Genomic DNA, 24139 nt, shown 5'->3' with positions numbered 1-24139 from the left:
AACCATAAAAAGCTATTTTCCTTATCCCAAAGTTCTCCCTTTTCCTACAAGCCCATTGAAAACATTATAATTCCATTGAAAACACTGTAATTCCACTGAAAACACCAGAAATCAATTGAAAACACTATTATTTCTGGCTGGTTCCTTGTGCCTCCTCCCCACCTCACCTGGCCTCTCACCACTCCACCCCATCTCTGTAGCAGCCCACATCTCCAGCTGTTCCACTATTTCTCCTTAAAGCTTTGTGTTTTCTCTTAAAGCTTTGTGTTCCCCAGTCTCCCCCAGTCCTTGTGATCCCAGGAAGGACCTGGGAAGGCCAGGGAAGTCCAGGATACATAAAAGTTGCTTAAGAGCTTCACCTCACTGCTGATAACTGAGGGATTTATTTTTCAGACTATTTACCAGCACTCCAGAGCTGGAAATCACAGTGAAGATGAGACAAATTCTGTGATACTGAAATAAAAACCTGGTGAATGAGTGTGACAGCCCTAGCAGGGGCTCACTCCATGCCTAGTTCTCCTCCCAGCAAAACTGAAAATTTTGTTTTCATTCAGTTTTCAACTCAGAATAATTCTCACAGGCAGAATTTTGCCCTTTCCTGCAAAACAGCTGAACACACTGAGCCCTCCCACACTGGCTCAGCCCAAAGGTAGTTCTGGCCTGGAGTTCTGCCTCCAGCAGAGCCTGGAAAAGTGTAGAAAACAAGTGTAAGAAACAGGGCAAGTGCAAAGCAATTCACTGGTGGATGTGCCCTCCCAGTTTACTGCCTTTTTTAGTAGTAAAAACAAGTTGTAACATTGGCAGGGAGCCGCAGTGTTTTACACTTTCATTATCTCCATTGTTATACAATACTGAGTCAGGTCCTGGAAGATGAGTAGGATATTAAATACTTCTTGAGCTTTGCTTTAAAAGTGATTGTTTGCACTTCTTTTCAACCTTCCCCAAAGCCTCACTAAGGTTTATCCAAGCAGATTCTGGACAGAGAGTGATGAAGGGCAAGACCATCCTTTGAGTCCCTGGTGTCAGGGCAGGGTCCCTCCAACTGGGAAATTTTTTTCAGCTACTTTAAAATGTCCCACCCCCAACAGAATCAAAAAATTATGGAATGGTTTGGGTTGGAAAGGACCTTAAAGCTCATCTCGTCCCACACCTTGCACTAGACCAGGATGCTCCAAGCCCTGTCCAGCCTGGCCTTGGACACTTCCAGGGATGGGTAAATTGTCAAATTCATCTCCCTCCAAGACTGATGTTAAGTTTATATTCCTAATTTTGCAGCAGGACTCCCTCCTGTACCTGCCCAGTAGTGCTGGAAGGAGGAGAGCTGAGTGCAGGAGCTGGGTCAGACCCACTCTGAGGGAGAGAACATTTACAAATGCCAGGACAACTTTCACAGCTCTGATATTCTGATCCTTAGTGACAGAAAGGTGGTTTCACCAGTGATGATCACCCTAAAAAAATGGGTTCCCTGCAAAGGAGACAAACCCAGCTCCTCTGAGCCAGGTGAGAGGTGTTTGGTAGGTTGGACTTGTGTCCAGGATGGACAGGACCCACATACCTAAAAAAACCCCTGCAGCTGGGTCTGACCTCCCTCTGTGAGAGCAGGAAAGCTTTTTCAGTATCTGCAGAATTTAAACCACCAGAATAACGAGGGATCAGCCTCACAAAGCTGTAGCACTGCTCTATTCCACAAACAAGACCCAGTGCAGAAAAGAGAGATTTCCCACTGCATTGGTGTGAGCCTGGTGCCAGCTCTGGGCTGTTTCCCTCAGGTTAAACACACCTGGGTGAATCCACACAGGGGAGGCCTCTTCAAGCACATTTTCCTTTTTAATTAAAATTGCTTTGAAAATAATTTTGAAATTAAATTTGAAACTAATTTTGAAATTAAAATAATTGGCCTGTGAACAGAACAAAGGACAGCACAGCAGCTGGGGTGATCACATTGTGGGACTGGCAAACAGGTCCCAGTGAGCTGGAACACAGCGTGGAAAAGGATTTTACTCCTGCAGCATGGAAAAGGATTTCTCCACAAGGAGAAGGGATTCCTTGGGGTTTTTAATGAACATCTAGTGCAACAGATGGCTTGATGCTGTGCACATAAAAATGATTTTATTGGATGTCATCACTGCTTGCAAATGAATCAGGAGATATGTGAGGCTCAGAAATCACCTGCACAAACCTTGGGGCACCTCTCTGCACCCACCTCCAGGTCCATGAGCAGCTCCAGGCTCTGGAAGGGCACAGGGGAGGGGGGAAAGCCTCTCAAAAGGGCAAGTACAGAGATTAAAGAGGGGAAACAGCTGCCTTGAGGGGCTGGGGCTGCTTGGGCTGGGGAGGGAGGTGGGCAGGGCACGGGGAAGGTCTGCAGGAGGTGAAGGTGGGGAGGAAGAGCTGCTCAGGAACCCTGCACGGCTGAAACCTGCGGGCACTCACTGACAGCAGCACAAGTATTGACAGAGGCTGCACCACTTGTGGGTACTGCTGCCAGAAAAGGGTTGGAAGCAAACAGTGCCTCAGGCAGACAAGTTCATGGACAACAGGTTCATCCAGATATAAATGGAATTAGGATAGGGGCGTGCCTTCAACATCCCTCCTGCTACGACTGTGAGTAAATCTTACCTCCAGCTGTCACTTCTGGGCACAAAGTGCATTTTTTATTCTTTTAAATCTGCTGTAGTCACTAAACTTTTTTTCTGTCCCTAAGGAAATATGAGTACTAGTAATAATAATAAATAATACAAATAATAATGACACAAAAAACCAACCAATAATGGTAAGAAATAAACAAAATAACAAATAAAACAACAAATAATGGTAACAAACAATAATGGTAACCAATAATAGCAATAACAAATAAAAATAAAATAAATAACAAATAAAGTAAAATAAAATAAAATAAAAATTAAAAAAATAAAATAAAATAATTAATAATCATCATCCAGCCAAAACTCCAAGCCAAACCAAGCCAGTCCATTTCCCACAGAACACAGACCCACAGAGCTCAGCTTCCAGGCTTTGGTATGCAAAGAGTGAATAACAGTCCTGGTTTTAATTACTGCCCTGCAACAGTGCTAGGAACAGAGAGCCATGTTTTACAGCAATTCCTAAGTGTGCTCCTTCTTGGAAACACAGAGAAGGGCTGGCCAGGGAGAATCCTGCAGATGGGATTCTTTTACAAAGTTGGAATTCAACCTAAGGAAATTAAATCTTGAATGACTGGGGGGCAATCTGGGGCTCTGCTCAAAGTGTGGCCTCTCTCATGTTCACTGATTTATGGTAAAGCACAGGTAGCTGGAAAACTTTTACAGGACAGAAATGTTTGCAGGAATTGGCTGATTTATGGTAGCAGAGTCCTGGTCGTGGTAGCAGAGCCTGGACAAATCCTGGATGAACTTTAAAGCAGCCAGGTAATTCCTGTTATCACACAGTAATTGCTAACTCTGCCAAATTACCTTTTTGTACCTCAATTCCATGGCTTGGTGGCATTTTGCAAGCTAGTATTTCTGTCTCCTTTCCACAAAAGTTTTCTTAAAAACTTCCAGCAAAACCAGTGTCTGAGAAGGAAGCTTTAAGCAGACTGTTCACAGAAAAAGGCCATGTTCAGACCAAAGAGCAGGAAAAGGTGTTCCATGAAAAGCCTAATTTCACCCTTAAAAAATTATATACCAGCAACTCAAATGCCAGAGTGTTTCTCCCACCCCCTCCACAAGATTTAAGCAAGAAAACAACATTCCCTGAGAGCAGCAAGTTCTCTCGCGGGGTCTGTTCTACAGCAGGACGTCAGGGGGCACCCTGGAATGTTTTGGGGCACTCTGAAAAAAGCAGATACTTCTGTGGGAGAATCTTTGGCCCAGTAGCCACAGTTCCTGTGGTGTTGTGGACATGAATTTGCTGTGCAGGGCCATGGAAGCATCCCTGGAGAACCAGCACAACCTGATCCCAGAGCTGTGGCCCCAGTGCTGCTGCACACGAGGATCCAGCCTGAAAGGAGGAGGAACTGTGCCATGATCATGTCATCTGCCCACTAACAGGGCAAAAAGGACCAGATTTTAATGCTCATCCCCTGCAGATAGAAAATCCCTTGAGCAGCTGCCAACTGCCAGAGGTCATGGGCAAAGCAGGGCCCTGCAGGAGAACCATTCCCACCGTGGCAGCTGGGCTGTGCCCCCTGAGCTTGGCCAAGCCTGGGCAGGCACAGCCCTGCCAGAGGGGTGGGGGAGCAGTGGGGAGCAGGGAGGGGAAGCACGAGGCCACTTCATCCATCAGAGCAGGGAGGAGTCACTCCAGGCCAGGGGGGCTCCTCTCTGCTTCCAAATCCTCTGCAGCAAGGAGAGGAGCGACGCCGAAGCCACGGATTCTCAGGGAGTCTGGAATTATGGTGCCACTGTCCAGCAGCAGGAGGAGCAGCAGCTGACAGGAAAAGAGGACACAGTCTCAAGATGTACCAAGGGAATTTAGGTTGGATATCAGGAAAAAGTTTTTCACAGAAAGGGTGATAAGTACTGGAATGGCTGCAGGGGAGGTGGTGCAGTCACCATCCCTGGTGTGTTTAACAAAGCCTGGATGTGGCACTGGGGGCCAGGGTGCAGTTGAGGTGTTGGGGCTGGGCTGGACTCGGTGATCTTGAAGGTCTCTTCCAACCTGGTCATTCTGTGATTCTGTGAATTCTATGTGTGCAGACCTCCCCCATTTCTTGCTGCCATTGTAGGAGTGAGTCCTTGAGCTGCTGAGCTCCTCTGGCAGTGCTGGCACCCCCAGAACAGGATCCCCCTGTCAGACTGTGGGTGTTTCAAAGATTGATGCTGGCACAGTGTTGGCAGCACAGAACCAGGCAAAAATACCCAACCCCAGCACTGGGGAAGGATGTTTTTTTGCTGGCTCTTTAAAGCCTCTGTCAAGGAGATGAATGTGAAAGGTACACCCGAGCAGGTGTTCTCCTAAAAATCCATCAGAGCAGCTTCTGTCCAAGGAGAGAGACCTCAAACAAAAGCCAGCATCAGCAAACTCTGACAAACAATGGTTTCCAAGGAGAACTCAGACTTCCACCCAAGCCTGGCTCAGCCAAGCACAAAAAACTCAGTCCTGGGGAAAAACTTAGCACTTACTCAGCAGAATTTCTTAAAAATATTCATTCCTCACAGAAGAGCATGGAATAAACATCTGAGTGCTGATTCTCAAAATCCATAATTCCTCTAATATTATTAATAGCATATATGATCTCATTTGATCCTCTCTGCCAATGAACAGAGATAATTAATCACAGAATCGTAGAATGGCTTGGCTTGGAAAGAGCCTCAAGTCCCATCCCATTCCACCTCTGCCATGGAAGGGACACCTTCACCACCCCAGGCTGCTCCAAGCCCTGTCCAGCCTGGCCTTGGGCACTGCCAGGGATCCAGGCACAGCCCCAGCTGCTCTGGGCACCCTGTGCCAGGGCCTGCCCACCCTCAGAGAGAATTTCACCCTAACATCTAATCTAAAGCCACTCTCTTCCAGTTTAGAGCCAGCAATAAAAGCATATATTAAATAAAGCATGTATTGCCTGCAAGCCTGTGCATTCCAGAAAAAAATGGTTGTTATCTCTTCAAACAACTGTCAGGCCAAATGTGTGCAGGGTCTGAAGCAGAATGTGAAGTTTTTCTCAGAGCTCTGTCTGTATGTCACTGCCACTACAATTATGTTCTGTCTGTAACAGCACTTGAACCATCACCAGACATTTTACTGAGCTCAGGCTTTTGAGATGTTTTCATTTAGAGTCAAAGGGTTTCTTTCTCCTGTGCAGTGCAGAACCAAGCAAAAGAGAAAGAAAGGATGAGTGCAAATCACTTCAGCAGTGCAGCACAGATGAGTGGCTGTCCCTGCTCGGTTTGGATTGCAGGCTATTGGAATTCAGCGTTCCCATCGATTTTCCAACATGCCCAAGCTGCATTCCCCATGTGGTATCGACTCAGCTGGGAAGCCATGAGGCAGAGACAGTTAAGAAAATATTTACAGGAGACTGAGCCCTACAGTAAATCAGTAATGAACTTGTTTGTCTGACCCATTTATTCATGACCCATAAGTGAGCTTCTGCTTTCTTCTGGAAACGTCTCCCCCACACACACAACCCCACAGTGGTGCTGCACAAACCCCCAAAGGCAAAACACATCCTCAATTCCTCCATCAGAACAGACCCTCAATTCCTCTATCAGAACACATCCTCAATTCCTCCATCAGAACAGATCCTAAATTCCTCCATCAGAACACATCCTCAATTCCTCCATCAGAACAGATCCTAAATTCCTCCATCAACTTTTCCAGTTTCTGTAATGAACACAAACAGAGAATTTGCATTGTGACCGTTCCTTCCAATCTCTTTATTAACTTCTACTCAGCCAAACATGGGTGAGCTTCCTCCAGCTGAGCTGTAGAAGTTGAACATCTCCTCCGGAGCCAGCTGGGAGAGCTGGGGGTGCTCTCCTGGAGAGGAGAAGCTCCAGGGAGAGCTGGAGAGGCACTGGGGACAAGGGATGGAGGGACAGGACACAGGGAATGGCTCCCACTGCCAGAGGGCAGGGATGGATGGGATTTTGGGCAGGAATTGTTCCCTGTGAGGGTGGGCAGGCCCTGGCTTGGGGTGCCCAGAGCAGCTGTGGCTGCCCCTGGATCCCTGGCAGTGCCCAAGACCAGGCTGGACAGGGCTTGAAGCACCTGGGACAGTGGGAGGTGTCCCTGCCATGGCAGGGATGGGATGAGATGAACTTTAAGGTTCCTTCCACCCCAAACCATTCCAGGATTCTGTGATCTCTTTCCATTCACTTTAGCCCTGGGAACAGCTCTCAGACAAGTTTACACAAGTTAACAATGTTCTGCTTCCTGCAAATGTAGAAGTGTAAAAGCGAAATATTCTGTCAGGTAGAACAGACACTGTCTTCCACTCTGAGTGTTTAATTTCAGCTGTTTATAACTCTTCCTCACACTCACATCAAAGCACCCCCAGGACAGGCAGGGGATGAGGGTTGCTTGTGATACAGCTTTTCTCATGTAAAGGCTTAGCATTACAAGGAAGTATTGAATGTGATGCACACACACGTTTAAATAAGTGTCTCTGAAGAAAATAAAACTTGTTAAGCTCATCCCACCCTTTATGCTTTTACAGGACCTCTGAAAACTGTTTGATGCTCCGTGGGTCCCTTTCTCAGTGACCTGACACCTCTCTGAAGTGCCAAGATTTTATGAACAGCAGCTGCACTTGCCCATGTTGCTTCCAAACCCACAAAGATTTCAGAAATAAATGAGGATTCATCAAAAGCAACATTTTCCCTCGAAGGCTGTTTCCTCTAATCCAAAAGAACACAGACACTCTTCCCAAGTGCCTTGTCTAAGACTTTCAGCAGCACAAAGGACACAGATTCCAGGGGGAATCCATTGAATCATGTAACATTTTGGGTTGGAAGGGACTTTAAAGCTCGTCTTGTTCCACTCCTGCCATGGCAGGGACACCTTCCACTGTCCCAGGTTGCTCCAAGCCCCAGTGCCCATCCTGCCCTTGGACACTTCCAGGGATCCAGGGGCAGCCACAGCTTCTCAGAGAAGCAGCTCATCCAAGAGATCATGGGAGACTTTAAACTGTGGTAGAAGCAGAGAAATAAATGGATGCAAAGCAGCAGAGAATCAGGATTCCTTCATCCTGTGCTCACAAGGCTCTTTACCCAGCTGCCTGACTCCAGAGCACATCCTTTCCTACCCAGCCCAACACTCCAACACTCACCTGGCACCAGTGACCTGACAAAGCAAGAGAGCCCTCAGCTCAGGGAGGGCTTGGGCAAGGCTTTCCTCCTTAAATCTGTGCCTCCAACCACTGCTGAGGGAGGAGGATTCACCTCTGAGCACAACAATGCCCTGGGATCTGACATTCCTCCGCGCACTGCTGCCACACCTTCTCCAAAAGCTGAACTGGTGTTTGTTTGGGTGACATGGGAACGTCAGAAAGAGCAGACAAGCTCCTGCTCCTGCCCAGGGATCCCAGCCTGCTGGGGTGAGCTCAGGAGGAGCCAGAATGTGGGACAAGAGGAGACAGAAATTAGTGCTCGTGATACAGATTAAGTACAAACACAATGCTTTGTTGATTACTGTGTCCAAAGGAGCTTTTAAGAAAAAAACAGGCAGTTTTCTTAGAAGACAGTTTTAAGAAAAAACAGGCAGTTCTTGCCAAGAAATACTCTTAGAGATGCTCAACACAAGTGTGCACTAACTTTTATGTGTTAGAAAAGAAAAATCCTATCATTTTATAGCTCTCATCTGATGCTGTTTGCTGCAGTCACAATGGGCTCTAAGGCTCTTTCCAATTTTCCAGCACAAAGTCCTAATCTGAGGATGTCCTAATGAGGCCAGAGAAATGCTCAGCACTGGCACAGCCTGGCAGTTCTGCCATGGACCCTGAGGCTCTGGCCAAATCCCCAGGTCAAGGTTTGCATCTGAACAAACTCTCCCTGTGTAAATGAAGACTCACTTTGGCCTGTGGCTGCCACCATGTGCAGAAGCATTTGTCTTGGAGAAAAACAAAGCAATCTGCATAATCCTGGCAAATGGCAAAAGCAATTTCAGCAGTCACATCCAGCATTTTGTGCTGCAATTTCCTAAAGGATATTCCAGGCAATTTTAAGCACACACCACCTCCAAGAATCAGCCTAGCACTGCAGCCACTTTGGCTCTGTGGGGAAGGAATTTAAGGTTTTTCAGCTGGTGCTAATGAAACATGAGGATAGGGGTGCTCCAGGTCCAGAAAGCAGCACATCCCCGTGGCAGAGAACTTGATTATCTCAAGGTTTCTCTGCCTCCTTGCTCTTCTCCTTTACATAGTGCCTTCCACACATCTTTCCCAAAGGATTTAAGGACCAGTCTCTCCAGCTGGCTGCCCTCTCCTGGATGGAATCAAAAAGTGTTTGATTACTTCAACTTAGATAAAATGCAGTGATCTGCTTTTAATTTTTTTTTCCTTGGGTCTGTGTAATCACAAAGGTTCCACTGTGCCAGAACAAGAACTATGAAATTCTAAGGGGCTGCTTCATAATCCTCAACGGAGCTGCCAACTTTTTTTGAGAGTAGAGTTTTTAGCCAAATTGCCTTTTATATATATATTTTACAAAGTTCTAATTTTTTAGGTTTCTTTCCTGTATTTACCATTGCCTAAATCCCACTGCTGTTCCTTTGTAAACTACTTAATCCCTGTCCTCAAACACGCTGGAAAACATTTCCATATCTCTTTGTTGCTGAAGGTAAGCGTGTTAAACACAGAATATTTCAGTTGGAAGGATTCTTATATAATCTTTTCCTCTGCCTCAAGTCAGGGTCAAATATTTCTTTGCTACTCTCAACCAGCACTTGGCTGACCCCAGTTAGAGCCAGCTGATAATGGGGACTGCACGGTTTTTGTACCAGTCCACTCCTTCCCCACTTAACCATTGGCGCTCCTACAGGTTTGTTTGCCACTCCTGAGCCCAGCAAAGCTCTGGAGATGATTTTCCCAAGGACCCATTCAGCAGGGAGCTGGGAGTTTCCCTCGGGGAGCCCTCATCTTTAAATCGCGGGCAAGGATTAGGATGCAGAGAGGAAAGGCAGGGGACAGACGCCCCTCGCAGCGGGATTCAGCCGCCGGAGCCTCCTCGGGGCGTTGTGCGAGCGCTCTCACACGAGCAGCCGGGCTCTGAAACTTTCACTGCACATCTGCGCATCCCTGCCTGCGCTCGGCAGCCAGCCAAGCGCCGAATTCCTGCGAGCCCGTGCAGCTCCCACACGTCCAGAGCGCCGGGACCCAGCGGGAGCCGGCTCGCCGGGAGCCGCGGCGGAGCCCCGAGCGCTGGATGAGGCTGCCACGGCGGCGGCGATGTGAATGGCTCTGCGGGCTGGCCACAGCGGCCGAGCACGGGGGTGCCACAGCAGCCTGGACACGCTGGGGCAGCGGCGAGCCCGCGGCGAGCAGCGCTGCGGCTCCCAGGTGAGACAGCGAGCGGGATGCGGCGGGATGCGGCGGGATACGGTGGGATGCGGTGGGATGGGATACGGTGGGATGGGATGCGGTGGGATGGGATGTCTGTGCAGCCAGCACGGCGTGGTTCGGCGCGGAAGCGAAAATCGCATCTGCAAAAAGCAGGTTCGGCCGCGCGCACATCTGGAAGGTGTTGGTGGGGCAGCTGCGGGTGAGCTGAGAGCTTGGAAAGCGTCTTTAGGGAGAGCAGCTTAATCTCAGGGAAATGCAAGTGTTCTTAGGGTTTTTATCCAGGTATATGGGAACTTAGTTTTATTTGCATTCTACAGCAGTTGCACCTATATGAAAATTCTTTCCTGGCTTTGTTCTGAATATTGAGGCTTTCTTATTTCCTTTTTTCCCTGCCCCGTGATAATTCTAGTCTGGATAAAAAGTCCTTTCTTTCTTTACTAATAAATAGGAATTCTGCTAAATCAAAGCATGACTGGCCCAAGGCAGGGTCCTTTTAGCTGCAGACAGAGCAGTGCTTCACCAGAGGCCGTGTATCCTCTGGGATGTCCACTTGGAAAAGCTCACGACCTCCCTGCTGCCTGTGTGTAGTGACAGGATGGAGCTGACAATGTTTATTGATTTATAGCTGGTGATAACACTGTTTTAGCTGAGACACTGCTCACAGATAAAAACAGGGACCCCAGGCAGGGAGACAGAAGGAATTTGTGTGCCGAGAACAAAAAGTGTTTGTGCTTCGGTTCTTTCTTCAATTTAAATTCTCCTTATAAAGCTCAAGAAGTTTTAGAAAAACACCAAAAGTGAGCGTGCTTGTCAGGCTGGTTTTCCAAGTTGTCACAACTTGGAAGTTGCATTGTGGCTGTTAGACAGATAATTTATGGATGTTTTCATGCATTAGAGTATCACAATAAAGTTTTTGGGGCACTTTTTTTGCTAAGCCAAACTAAAATGTGACAATTATCAGCAGTCAGATAGAGAGGGAGCTGACTTGTCTGTACGTTCCTGCTTGTGGCACTTCTGAGCTGGTTCAGATATTGTGGAAAATAGGCTTTTAAAATCCCCCTGCCAAGTGCCATTTCAGGCAGTTTTGTCTGAAATTCAGAGGGTTACAACATTTTCTGCACTTCCCAAGAGGTTAGAGGGATGGAACGAAGGGATTTGAACGATGAATCAAAAATATTGGAGAGTTCTCAAGTATGATAAGAAGGACTCGGCCTTAGAATGTATTCATGATCACAGATATGAATCATTTTCAAACAAATCTCAGCGAGGTCTGGAGAGGAGCCCCCTGACACATCTGTGCAGACCCAGTGATTTCACAGCTTGATCAATCCCAGCCACTCACCCTGGAGGGATCTGGCCCTCCCAACAAGGTGGCAAAGAAAGTAACTGTGGCTGTATTTCCTCATCCTCATAGCTGAGCAGTGCCTCTTTTCCCCACCAAAGTCTGAAATTATATTTTTAGATGTCTTCATTTAAGTTCAGTGGGGAGCTAGAATGAGCACAAGCATCATTTCAACCCATATGCTAAATAAACAATTACTTCATAGGATAACTGAGCAGCCTATGAAATAACCACAGGATAGTAATTTAAAAACTAGTTTAGAAAAAGACCTAAAATATGTATTCAGATTAGCATTTTCAAGTGTAAAATGTCTTTATTTAATGGGATGCCTAGAACAAGGGTCAAATAGAACACATTAAAAACTAGATTGTTTCTATCAATAGAATAAAGCCCATAAATTCCCCTACTGCTCTATGGATTTGGCCACATAAATGTTCCTTTAAGCACAGATTCTATTAATTGGTTTTCTGTTTCCTTAAAAAATGCTTTTAGGACTAACAGAATATTGAATACATACTAATTAGCATTACTGATTTAAATTAAAGGCACGTGGAAAAATACTGGTAATTTTAAGAAGATAACAGAAATGTTTGATTTTTTTTTTTCCATCTACATTTTACAAACAAACTACTGATAAAGAAAAAAAAAAAAGATAAAGGGTTACTAAAAGCCATGGTTTCATTCCAAAAGATTCAGTGCTGCAACAGTGAGCGCTGGATTGGTGGGGTTAGAAATGTTTGTCAATCCCAAATGTGGGGCCAATAAAAGCTGGGGAAACTCAACCCCTTCCAGCCCAGCTACAGCAACGCTGACCTCTGCCGGCAGCTGCTCGGGCACAGGATTTGTTACACCGAAATATTCATTAAATCTCATTCTATTCCCTGAGAAAGGGGCAACACCTCTTCTCACTGAATTTATCTCGTGGAAAGAAAGAAAGAAATAAACTTGTCCCAGGGCAGCGGGGATGGAGAAGGGGCTGGAGCTCCAGGAGGGGCTGAGGGAGCTGGGAAGGGGCTCAGCCTGGAGAAAAGGAGGCTCAGGGGGAATCTGTGGCTCTGCACAACCCCTGACAGGAGGGGACAGCCAGGGGGGATCAGGCTGTGCTCCAGGGAACAGGGACAGGACAAGAATTGGCCCCAGGTTGTGCCAGGGGAGGGTCAGGTTGGATATTATGGAAAATTTCTGCCCTGAGAGGGTTGCCAGATATGGGGATATTGCCAGATATTGGGACAGGCTGCTGAGGGCAGTGCTGGAGTCACCAGACACCCAAAGTGTTCAGAAATGCCCAGGTGTGGCACTCGGGACTCACTCAGTGGTGAGCTGGTGGGGCTGTGTGGATTCAATCTTCTTAGAGGTCTTCTCCAGCCTTAATGATTCCAGGATCCTGTGGGAGCAAAAGGCCATGCACAACGCTCCTACAACTGCATTCCTGCCCTGGCCAGAAGGGAATTCTCCCTGTGCTGGGTCTGACCTGGGCAGGGTCACAGAGGCCAAAGCATTTGAGAACATTTCTCCAACCAAAGGCCAGGGACAGATGTCCTGTGGGATGTGTTGTGGCTTTTTCTCTCCCCACAATGCCCTTTGTGCAGCCCCACAGAATTCATTAAATATTTGTGTGTGTGTGTGGATGTGAATTTATTCACAAAAATTATGTGGTCAAGCAAAGCAAGCTCATTTTTGCTGTTGCCAAGAGATCACAGCATCAATCACTGTGAGTTATGTGCACTCTTGTCTGCCCAGGGCCACTAACACTAAAGGAATTTGGGGGAAAGAAGATCTCAGACCCTCAATATAAACCCATCCCATCCCCAAATCCTGGACACTGCTGGCAGCTCTGGTCACTGGTTACAAGAATAAAAGGATAAAGTAAAACAAGAAAAGGTGCAGGATGATGAAAGTCTGGAACATTTTCTGTATTTAGAGAAACTACAGAGATTATGATTTCTAAGTCTGGAAAGGAGATGGCTGAGCAGGGGTGTGAGGGAGATATTTATAGTCACAGTTGTCCTTAAGATGTAGAGAGGAAATGGCTGTTGTCAAAAATCGAGGAGCAGGAAATAAAACTGCCAGGTGGCAAAGTCAAGGCCAACAAAACAAGGTGTTCCTCTCTCTGGGCCTAAGGGAGCTCTGGAATTCCTCCCCAGGGATACTGCAGGTCACAGGGGTCAGGCACCCCGGGAGCAAAGCTGTGGCTCCATCAGTCTGTGCTTCCAGAACCTCTCTGGGTGGGAGAGCAGCCCAAGGAGATGCTCCCACGTGTCCCCCACTCCCCAGGGGCTGCAGGAGGCAGAATTCCTGACCTGCTGCTCTAATTCCTTCCCTTTGGTGCTTCAGCTGTCAAATTCTCCACCTACCCCACCCCCAAAAAAGGTGACTGTGTAATATTTACTGCGGGTTACCAGTTCATTGGTGAAAAATGGCAGAAGGCAAAACAGCATCCCTCATTTTGGTGTTTGCTCAAGGATTAGGTTAGGCCAGTGTTCATGGATGTTACCAGTCCAGAAAGACATCACTGATGACATTTACATCTCCTCAGGCAAATCAGTGTCTGAGATGGTGCAGAAGGGCCTGTGAGTTCTGGGGCATCTTGTGAAGTTCACTGAAATGGGGAAATACCATTTTTATCTCATCTCAGTGTGGTCTTTATATGGAGCTGGCATCTTATTTGAAAAATTTTACTGAACTCAGGCCTTTTCAAACAGCTTCCACTAAAAATAATTATGCACAAATAAATCTCAAGTAAAAAGTAGCAGGGCAATGCCTCATTAATTACACTGACAACAACCTTTCACTCTGAGAACTGCATCACCCTGAGAAATGCAGCAGAGAATGGCACTGCCAGCACTGAATCCTGGATGCCAAGAACCTGAGTGCCTTGGCAGAGAGCTGGGGAGTCACCAAGGACATCCAGAGCTGGCTCCAGCAGCCCAGAGTCAGAACAGCTCCTGGGAGAGACACTGAGATCACACCAGGGCTGGACAGCAGGAGAAAGTCAGCAAAGTGCTGCTCAGTACTTGGAGCCTGCACACAGCTGAAAGTTGCCCAGTGCAAGGAGAAATCATAAATACACCAAGGAGGCTCTGCCATAATATCTACATCCAAATGACTGCAGCAGGTAGTTTGAAATAACATCTGATGGCTTTTCTGCCATCCTTTGAGCTGCCCCAGGCCACTGCTCACTGAATGAAACACCTCTAACTTTTCCTTATCTTGGAGGCAGCTGTTTATCACCTTTCTCCTTTATTCCCCCAGGCTCCTGCATTTCCAACAATGCTTTGAGATTCTGTGGCAATGTTTGACACCACCAGATGACCCAAATCTGGATGCAGCAGTCACACACTGTCTGTGGCTGGGATCTGTTTTGTCACACAAAACCCCAGGATGGTTTGGGTGAGAAGGGAATTCACCCCATCACACCCCTGCCATGGCAGCAACACCTTCCACTGTCCCAGGGTGCTCCAGCCCTGCCCAACCTGGCCTTGGGCACTGCCAGAGATCCAGGGGCAGCCACAGCTGCTCTGGGCACCTGTGCCAGGGCCTGCCCACCCTCCCAGGGAGGAATCTGCCCCCATTATCCATCTAACCCTGCCCTCTCTCAGTGTAAAGCCATTCCTCCTTGTCCTCTCTCATGGGCATTTCACTGTGGCATCTCCTGGAGGAAACAGAGGTGGTGACAATGCACCAAGGGTGGTGACAATGCACCAAGGGAGGTGATGACAATGTACCAAGGGACGTGGTGACAATGCACCAAGGCAGATGGTGACAATGCACCAAGGGAGGTGGTGACAATGCACCAAGGGTGGTGGTGACAATGCACCAGGGGAGATGGTGACAATGCACCAAGGGAGGTGGTGACAATGCACCAAGGGAGGTGGTGACAATGCACCAGGGGAGATGGTGACAATGCACCAAGGGTGGTGACAATGCACCAAGGGAGGTGATGACAATGTACCAAGGGACGTGGTGACAATGCACCAAGGGAGGTGGTGACAATGCACCAGGGGAGATGGTGACAATGCACCAAGGGAGGTGGTGACAATGCACCAAGGGAGGTGGTGACAATGCACCAGGGGAGATGGTGACAATGCACCAAGGGAGATGGTGACAATGCACCAAGGGTGGTGACAATGCCCCAGGGGAGATGGTGACAATGCACCAGGGGACGTGGTGACAATGCACCAAGGTGAGGAGCTCCCTGGCCTGGACTTTCCAACCAATCCCTGACACAATCCCTCCTCAGTGTGACAGAAATCAAACCTGCACTGACCAGACCACTCGAGGTAGTTCAAGACTTCTTTTATTCGGGGGTTTTCTAAAACTGAATATCAACACAGACCATAAACTGGTTCCAAAAATCTTTCATTTATCTTCCTGGCTCCAAAATCCAATTTCCTGTCCCCATGGGGTCCATAACAATGTGCCAATAAAAGTTCAGATTCTGCTCCCATTGACTTGCTAGGAACCAAAATCCTAACTGGGATTCAAGCACAACAGACAGACTGAAAACAACCAGGAGGTAAAACCAGTTCTTTGGTTTTTGGGGTTTTTTTGGGCCTTGGTTGACGTATTATTGACAAAATCATAGAATCATGGAATCATTAAGGTTGGGAAAGACCTCCAAGGTCAGCAGGTCCAACCTTTGACAAACACCACGAAACCATAATGAGCATTTATGTTATGCAAACATGAAGCTCCTCCAAGAATAAAATCAAAGGAATGAATTAAATGAATGACTAATGGATAAAATGAATCTGGTTTGTAACTCAGGGCTGGTCATTTCTTTTGAACTGCCATATTTGTGAGAAATGTTGCTGCCTTAAAGAGGATGCAGTGAAAATTGCCTTCATTAACTTGTTAACTGCCCAGTAAATTTATAAAGATTACACTGATTCTGACAGTTCTGACCTCCAATGAGTAAATTAGCCCAGTGTAAATACAGCTGGGAAGCAGATTATGTGTTTGATAACTTTCCATTTGCCAAGTATGGCTTTGCAAGGTGAAAAACTACTATTTTCATTTTTTCCAGTTCTTAATCACTTTGTATTTGCCCCTGTTGTATAAGTAGAAAGCTGACACAGATTTTTTTACTGGTCTGGTTCACTGCTTCGTTTTGACTGTTTTAATTTGTTCCTGACACAACCATATGTGATCCAGGCCCTTTTAAAAAAAATAAAAGAGTTCTTCAGAAAATTTTGTGATGGGGATTTGCCAGGCACCTCATTGCTACGTAATACTTTGATTATGATACATTTAAGAGCTCTGGCTCACAGAATATATGTTTTTCTATTTTGAAACATAGCTTTTATTCTTTTTCTTTGACGACTGTGTGCTGGATGAGTCAGGTATGAGAAAAGACCTGTGCTTGTTCACAAAGAGCTTTGCCCTGTGGTGGATGACACAGCCTGCATTTTCCCAATGCATCATTTCCTGCCCATTATTCCATGAGCCTTTTGGGATACTTTCTGCCCCAAAAGGGGTTTGAGGTGGGTGCATTCCCAGAGCCATACAATTTGTTTACGTGAATAATTGAGATTTTGCTCACCTTGCTCTTAGAGTCTTCTGTTTGCCCCTGCCAGGCACAACGAGCCCTTCACCTCATCATTCTCCTGTACTGAGAGGACATTAAGGGCTCTCTCTAAAAAGGAATAAGTTGATTATTCTTGTTTCTGCTCAGTGTTAGCAATTTTCTCCATTTCCCTCAGCAAAACTGAGGGAAATCAGTAACTGATCACAGTAACTCCACTTCTTACCTGGGAGGAGAAAGTACATGAAGTGTGTCAGGAAAAACAAATCAGCACAGAACAAGCCACTGAAGTGAGGTGTGGGTTTATTTTCCATGTCAAAAATCTGTTCCATCCCTTCCCTCATTACTGGGGAGCAACCTGGTCCAGTGGAAGGTGTCCCTGCCCGTGGCAGGGATGAGCTGTAAGGTCCCTTCCAGCCCAAACCATCCTGGAATCCCATGACTGGTGTTATCTGAACATCCAACATCCACGTTTTCATTCTGCCTGGATCCAAACACTCCCTGCCCCAGTCCCTCCTGCCAAACCTTCCTCTCATCATTTTCTCAGGCACAAGCTGTAAAGAGGAGAGTGCAAAGGGTCACTGCTCAGCCTCACATTCCAGGACACTTTATCTGTGCCAAAAGTGTGAGTTTCTGGGTTTGGCAAAGCATCCAGAATCCAAAGCATCAGAGGGAGTTTGATCCATGAGCTCTGCCTGGGTGCACGTTCCTGGTGCTGGGCAGGGCTGTTCTGGAGACCATTTCTTTTCTCTGTGTGTTCTGAGAGACAAAAGTGTGTGGCCCTTTCCTTCTCGTTTCTTCCTTCCTCTTTGAAAGCAAAGAAATTAGAAAACCATTTAATGACCTGCAGAATGTCTCCCCTTTGTTCAGGATTCCAAATTCTAAAAAGAATTTGAGTAATTTGAATTCAGTCTTCAGCACTTGCTTGTGCCATCACTTGAAAGCAAAAGGAAATGCTTTCTGTGAAAATAACACATCTCCAGTGCCACAGGAAAACTGATGTGAGGTTTAAAGTTTAGATTTAACGTTCATTGCTCTGCCTTTGAATTTTCAAAAGCTCATTTCCAAGTGACATGTATTTAAACTCTGGCATTGTGCACAGAAATGAAGTACACACCTAATCAGCAAAACTCCCCTCTGGTTTTCATTTTAAGCAGGCAAAAAATGATCTTGTAAGGCTTAGACCTTGATTATTGCTTTGAACCTAATACTAATGCGAAGAAACCCCAGAGAAAAGTTGAAAGATGCAAAATTCAGTCACAATAGGCTTCTTTTTAAAAATGGTTCAGTTAGAAATCTGCTAGACATATGTTATTTTAAAAAATAGAATAAAAAGCCATTTTTTTGTGTTAGACAATGTAGAATTGTCATGTATTCATCATCTGATGAAAATTGTAGCAAAAATAGGCAAATACAAAAGAAAGTTATTCCTATTGCCACAATTATGTCAATAATCTGTGGAGTCCCACTTTTCAACAGCATTTAATATTTTCATGCTACAAATCACATCTGGCTACAAATGTCATCTTCTGTCTCCTCCCACTCCATCCTCATCCATATTCTCTTCCTTCCAGTTCACAATAAAACTGATTTTTTGTAACCACAATGATTCTTCCTGACAACCAATTCACCACACAAAAGCATTAACAAATAACACTGTAATAAATACAAGGTGCACAGCAAATATGCAGACAAGGAAAATACTTGATTACACATGGGGTTTAGTGTTATAATGACAGCTAATTTTGAACATATCAGGTTATTTGTGCTAATTAATGTTGGCACAACCCCCATGGAAATTCAGATTTGGGAGTTTTCTGGATGTGTTTTGTGGAGCTACAGAAGGTGTGAAGGCTGTGACACCTGTGTTCATGTCCTGCTGCAGAGGAGTGATGGATTTTTAAGTGAAATCCAAACCAGAATCACGATTATGTGGGGGAAAAGATCATGGAATTTATTACAGAATCATTAAGGTTGGAAAACCCCTCCAAGATCATCAAGCCCAAGCTTTGCCTGAACACCACCACACCCATTAAATCATTCTGCAGCCCCTGTTGTGACCAATGCCCCACAGCAAAGGCCAAACCCACACCCCAGGGCTGGGGGTCCCAGCAGGACCTTCCCAGAGGTCCCAGAAGTTGGAGGAGCAGCTCAGAAACTCTGGACTCAGCAATCCCAGCTTCCTTGTGAATCCCAAACACTGGCCTGGACAGAAAGGTTGAAAGGTTTAGGTGGGATATTGGGAAGGAATTCTGCCCTGTGAGGGTGGGGAGGGGCTGGGATGGATTTCCCAGAGCAGCTGGGGCTGCCCCTGGATCCCTGGCAGTGCCCAAGGCCAGGCTGGACAGGGCTGGGAGCAGCCTGGGACAGTGGGAAGTGTCAGGGCCCTGTGAGGGTGGGGAGGGGCTGGGATGGATTTCCCAGAGAGCTGTGGCTGCCCCTGGATCCCTGGCAGTGCCCAAGGCCAGGCTGGATGGGGTTTGGAGCAGCCTGGGACAGTGGGGGGTGTCAGGGTTGGAGCAGGATGGGCTTTAAGGTCCCTTCCAACCAAAGCAGGATTCCACATTGATTCTTTACCTAATGCTGGGCCTCACCTGAGGTCCTGCCACCTGCTCTGCACACCCAGCCAGGTGAGGGAGTGCCCAATCCAGCTGCAGGGTCTGCAGCCAGATGTGGTGACTGCGGTCCTGCTGCCACTGCTGGCTCACCCTGTGTGCCTCTGCCCTGGGTCACAGGAGGACTGTGCCTCCTTAACTGTGACATCAAATTCAGCCCTTAATTGTGCTTGGAATTTCTGATATTACAATGGGATGGGGTAGCTACACATGACAAACATCAAATATTCATCAAAGCAAGCAGTTGATAAAATTGTGCAACCATGGGCGTGCAGGGAAAATGATGATTCATTTACAGATGTGCTGCTGATCTTTCATCACTGCACACAACCTGGGGCACATCAGGAACCAGACAAATGTTTAAACTCCACCGTTATTTTCCACTGGACAAACTCTTGTAAAAAGTCTTGACATTTCAGCTCCTCTTTGAAACAGTTTCTGCTGGATGTAAGAAATAAAACCCATAGAAATATCCTTTTGGGATTAATTCTCTAAACAGAATGACTAAAGAGCCTAGTGGCTTTACTCTAAAATACTGCAATTTTTGGTGCTAGCACTAACAGCTGCAAGAAGTTGGTATTATTTTTGCTTCTAAAACCTTCTAAAAAGTTGTTTTAACTCCTGGAGGCTGCAAATTTTCTGTCTCAGAGACAAGGCAGCACTGCAGCATCATTCAGAAGGAAGAAATGTGAGAGGGCAAGTGTCTTGTTCCAGTTTGTTAATCTGTACATTGCACTGGGACCTGCTGTAAGCCTAGGGAATGGAAATAAAAGGGAGCACTGGTGAAATCTTCAAATAATTGCAAAGAAAAGGTTTTCAGGAAGCAATTAACTGTCTGACTGGGAATATCCCTGCTTTTTGTTTGATGTCAGACTCATGGGTGGTATTTTGAAACATTTGATTGCGCTCAGTCAATTAGCCTTGATTATGGTTTGGCTTTTCCCTCGGAATAGGCTGATCCATAGGGAATGCCACTCATACCAGCACTGAGGCAGAGCAGGATGACTCAGCTGATTAATCAGCTTTCTTTTCTCCTATTAAGAAGCAAGGCTTTGGCTTCCCCAGCTGCTGGAGTGATCACTATCGAGCTCGTGTTGTAACTCAGCTTTGCTCACCCCTGACTCACATTCTGGGAGAAGCAAAGTCACCTGCACCCCTGACTGTTGGAGTCCTGGATGAAAAAAACCAAAAACCAGCACCTGACCTGTCAGAGAATCACGGAATTACAGATCCCAGACTGGTCTGAGCTGGAAGGGACCTGCAAGCTCCTCTCATTCCACCCCTGCCATGGGCAGGAACACTTTTCACTGGACCAGGCTGCTCCAAGCCCTCCCACACCTTTGGCACTGAGGGACACACACAGCAGTGCTGCACCCAGGCATTTCTGTTCACATAAAGTCCTTGTTTGCAGGGGAAATGTCCCCATTCCTGTTGCTTTCTGATCAAGATTTGTCCCTAATTTGGAATCAACCATAATTCCCATGTTTATGGGTTTGATAATTCCTTCAAGACAAGCAGGAACTGAATCCTCACCTGCATTTTGCCAAGTAAATCTAATAATTTCCTTAGAAACACAGCACAGAAAATGCAGATGAGCAATTTTTTCCAATCCAAAAATTAGATAAATTTATTAAATAAGTTAATGGAAGAAAAAACAAAGGCTACTTGTAAAAATCTTAAGTAAACACAGAGCTTTTCTCTCTTTCTTTAATAGGTAAATGGCACAAAACACAGCCAGGGTACAGTCACAGTGTGTAATCATGGTCATGAAATGCCTACAATGTAAATGGACTTAATGACAAAATTAAACAAATCTCAATTAAAGGCACAATTATTCCAGACAGGCAAAACCCATCACTCTCCCAGCTTCCCACTAAGTAGATCTCCAAGCATGGAAAGGTTGCCAGCTATGGGGAACAGTTTAGAAAGTTAATGACAGTACAAATGGGATTGACTGGAGACTGTAATCCTGGCTCTGTAAGCATTGCCAGAGGCCTGACATGAAGGAACAAGTACTATTTCAAGCAGACTGCAAAGCCAAGGCAAAGATTAACATCTGTCAGAATCAGCTACAGATGAGATTCTTATTGATCCTTGAATGTCACAAGAATTTAGAAGGGCTCAAAAGAACTTTAAAGAGAATAATCAAGAATCTGTGGATTTGGTTTGTAAATCTGAAGCACCTTTCCCACATTTTAGCTATTTTTTCACACAGCTGTGTGTGATGTAGCTCAGTGCTACAAAGCAGGAGAGCAATTTCTTCCAACTTAGTCAGTGTCAAGCTTAGTCTTGCAGGAAAAGCAGTGGCAGGGAGCAGGTCTGGTGCTGTTACCAACCTCCAAGACAGCTTTTTGTGTTTGGACTGTGTTGCTGTGGATTTTGTTTCTGCCTCATCCGTATCTATCCCTACTAACAAGATTAAGGCTTTGCTCACATTCTTCTAATTAAAATGCTGTAATTCTGAGAAGAGATTCCACGTCTTCTTTTAGCAGGGTAATCAGTACATCTGTGAGTTCAAGTTACTATTTTTTAACATCAAAGCTTGCACAAAGATAGCTCTCTTCCATGCAGGCCATGACTTTTTATCCACCCTGGTTTGAATAACAAGCTCCATTTTGTACTTGGGATCAACTTCATCTCCTCTGAGGAAAGGCTGGGAGAGCTGAGAGTGCCCAGCCTGGAAAAGAGAAGGTTCCAGGGACATCTGAGAGCCCTTCCAGTGCCTAAAGGGGCTCTGAGAGAGACTTTGGACAGCCTGGAGTGCCAGGACAAGGGGAATGGCTTCCCACTGCCAGAGGGCAGGAATGGATGGGATGTTGGGCAGGAATTGTTCCCTGTGAGGGTGGGCAGGCCCTGGCACAGGGTGCCCAGAGCAGCTGGGGCTGCCCCTGGAGCCCTGGCAGTGCCCAAGACCAGGCTGGATGGGGCTTGGAGCAGCCTGGGACAGTGGGAGGCGTCCCTGCCAGCCAAAGGCTCCCCACACCTTGTCCTGTCAGCAGCACACGTGCATTTTTCCTTATTAAACTGGATGATCTGAGTGGAGCATCCAGAAAAGGGAATGGAGCTGGGGAAGGGTCTGGAGCTCCAGGAGGGGCTGAGGGAGCTGGGAAGGGGCTCAGCCTGGAGAAAAGGAGGCTCAGGGGGAATTTCTGGCTCTGCACAACTCCTGACAGGAGGGGACAGCCAGGGGGTCGAGCTCTGCTCCCAGGGAACAGGGACAGGAGGAGAGGGAAGATTGGGTATTAGTGAAAATTTCTTCACTGAAGGCATTGCCACTGGCTGCCCAGGGTGTCCTGTCAGCAGCACACGTGCATTTTTCCTTATTAAACTGGATGATCTGAGTGGAGCATCCAGAAAAGGGAATGGAGCTGGGGAAGGGTCTGGAGCTCCAGGAGGGGCTGAGGGAGCTGGGAAGGGGCTCAGCCTGGAGAAAAGGAGGCTCAGGAGGCACCTTGTGGCTCTGCACAACTCTGACAGGAGGGGACAGCCGGGGGGTCGGGCTCTGCTCCCAGGGAACAGGGACAGGAGGAGAGGGAAGAGCCTCAGTCTGGGCCAGGGAAGATTGGGTATTAGTGAAAATTTCTTCACTGAAGGCATTGCCACTGGCTGCCCAGGGCACTGGTGGAGTGGAATAGTTGGAAATGTTCAAAAAACATGTAGATGTGGTGCTTGGAGACATGCTTTAGTGGTGGACATGACAGTGCTGTGTTGATGATCTTACAGGTTTTTCCCAGCCTTAATGATCCTTTGAACTTCAGGCTGTATTTCACTTACCAGGGGCAGCTTTGACATTTTAATTTACAAAATCTTTAGTTCTGTTTAGTAAAGTTTTAGCTTTTCCTTGCTATATGAAGGTACCACTCCACGGCTTTCAGAAGCCCCTCCTGCCCTCACTCCTTCCCCCTATTTTCTCTAAGGTTGTGACACAGCACTAAGAGACAGTTTTGGTTAATCAGCTTCTGCAAGAGTTTTGGTGAATGTAGTTGAGGAAACTCATTACAGCAGTTTAGTCCTCCCAGTCCAAAAGTTCCCAAATTCAATCCACTGATTGTTCTCACTGTGGAAATGGGGGAAAAATGGTTCATATCTAATATTATAAAAGGTAGTAAGGAAAATAATATGCTGGTAAACAGAGGAACAGTAATCTTCTAATCCTGGCTTACTTTCATAGGAATTCCCCAATTTTCAAGTCCACATAACAGGGAAGTCAGTAAGCCCCACAGAAAGATGAAGGATGAGCAGTTCAGAGATGTCCAGTGCTATCAGTGATAGCACTGTGTTGCAATTCAGGGATTCAGAGCTGCTCAGACTCAGAGCAGGGCCAAAGAGAGTTCTAGAAAATGTGGCAGAAACACTCAAGGGCACGGTTTAAAGGAAAAAGAGGCATCTTTCCCATTATCATTTGTACTGAAGCAAAAATGCTTTCAACCAGCAGATGATGCCAGAAATGTAAAGACCCTTCAAATCCTCCTCACACAAGTGAGTTGCCAAACACAGATTTATAAGAGCTGCTGAGACTGCCAGGTCAGTCCAACTCCCTGTTTCCTGTTCTTAAGCAAAGGTTGCTGAACTTCATTTAAACTTCTTTGCTCTCTGTTCTCTGCTTGAAGGATTCCCACAGCACAGGACAGGATCTGATCTTTCCTTTACAGACACTCTTCTGTTGAGCTGTCCTTTTG

At 46.5% G+C, this 24139-nt stretch overlaps 1 protein-coding gene across 2 annotated transcripts in view; it reads left to right on the top strand.

Annotated features, from left to right (window-relative positions):
* The first annotated feature begins 9561 nt into the window (after positions 1–9561).
* The window catches only part of NGF (nerve growth factor), a 28318-nt gene continuing 13740 nt past the window's right edge, over positions 9562–24139 (top strand). Inside the window, exon 1 of one of the 2 annotated variants that reach the window (XM_039699375.1) lies at positions 9562–9976. The gene's annotated coding sequence lies outside the window, so the exon portion shown is untranslated. The remainder of the gene's footprint in view (positions 9977–24139) is intronic. The other variant, XM_039699373.1, reaches the window with a different exon arrangement.

Source organism: Passer montanus, unplaced genomic scaffold, assembly GCF_014805655.1.
Source record: "Passer montanus isolate IOZ18808 unplaced genomic scaffold, ASM1480565v1 scaffold132, whole genome shotgun sequence".
Taxonomy (NCBI): Eukaryota; Metazoa; Chordata; class Aves; order Passeriformes; family Passeridae; genus Passer; species Passer montanus.
The sequence above is the reverse complement of the archived record's forward strand: the minus strand, read 5'-3'. Positions and strand labels throughout refer to the sequence as shown.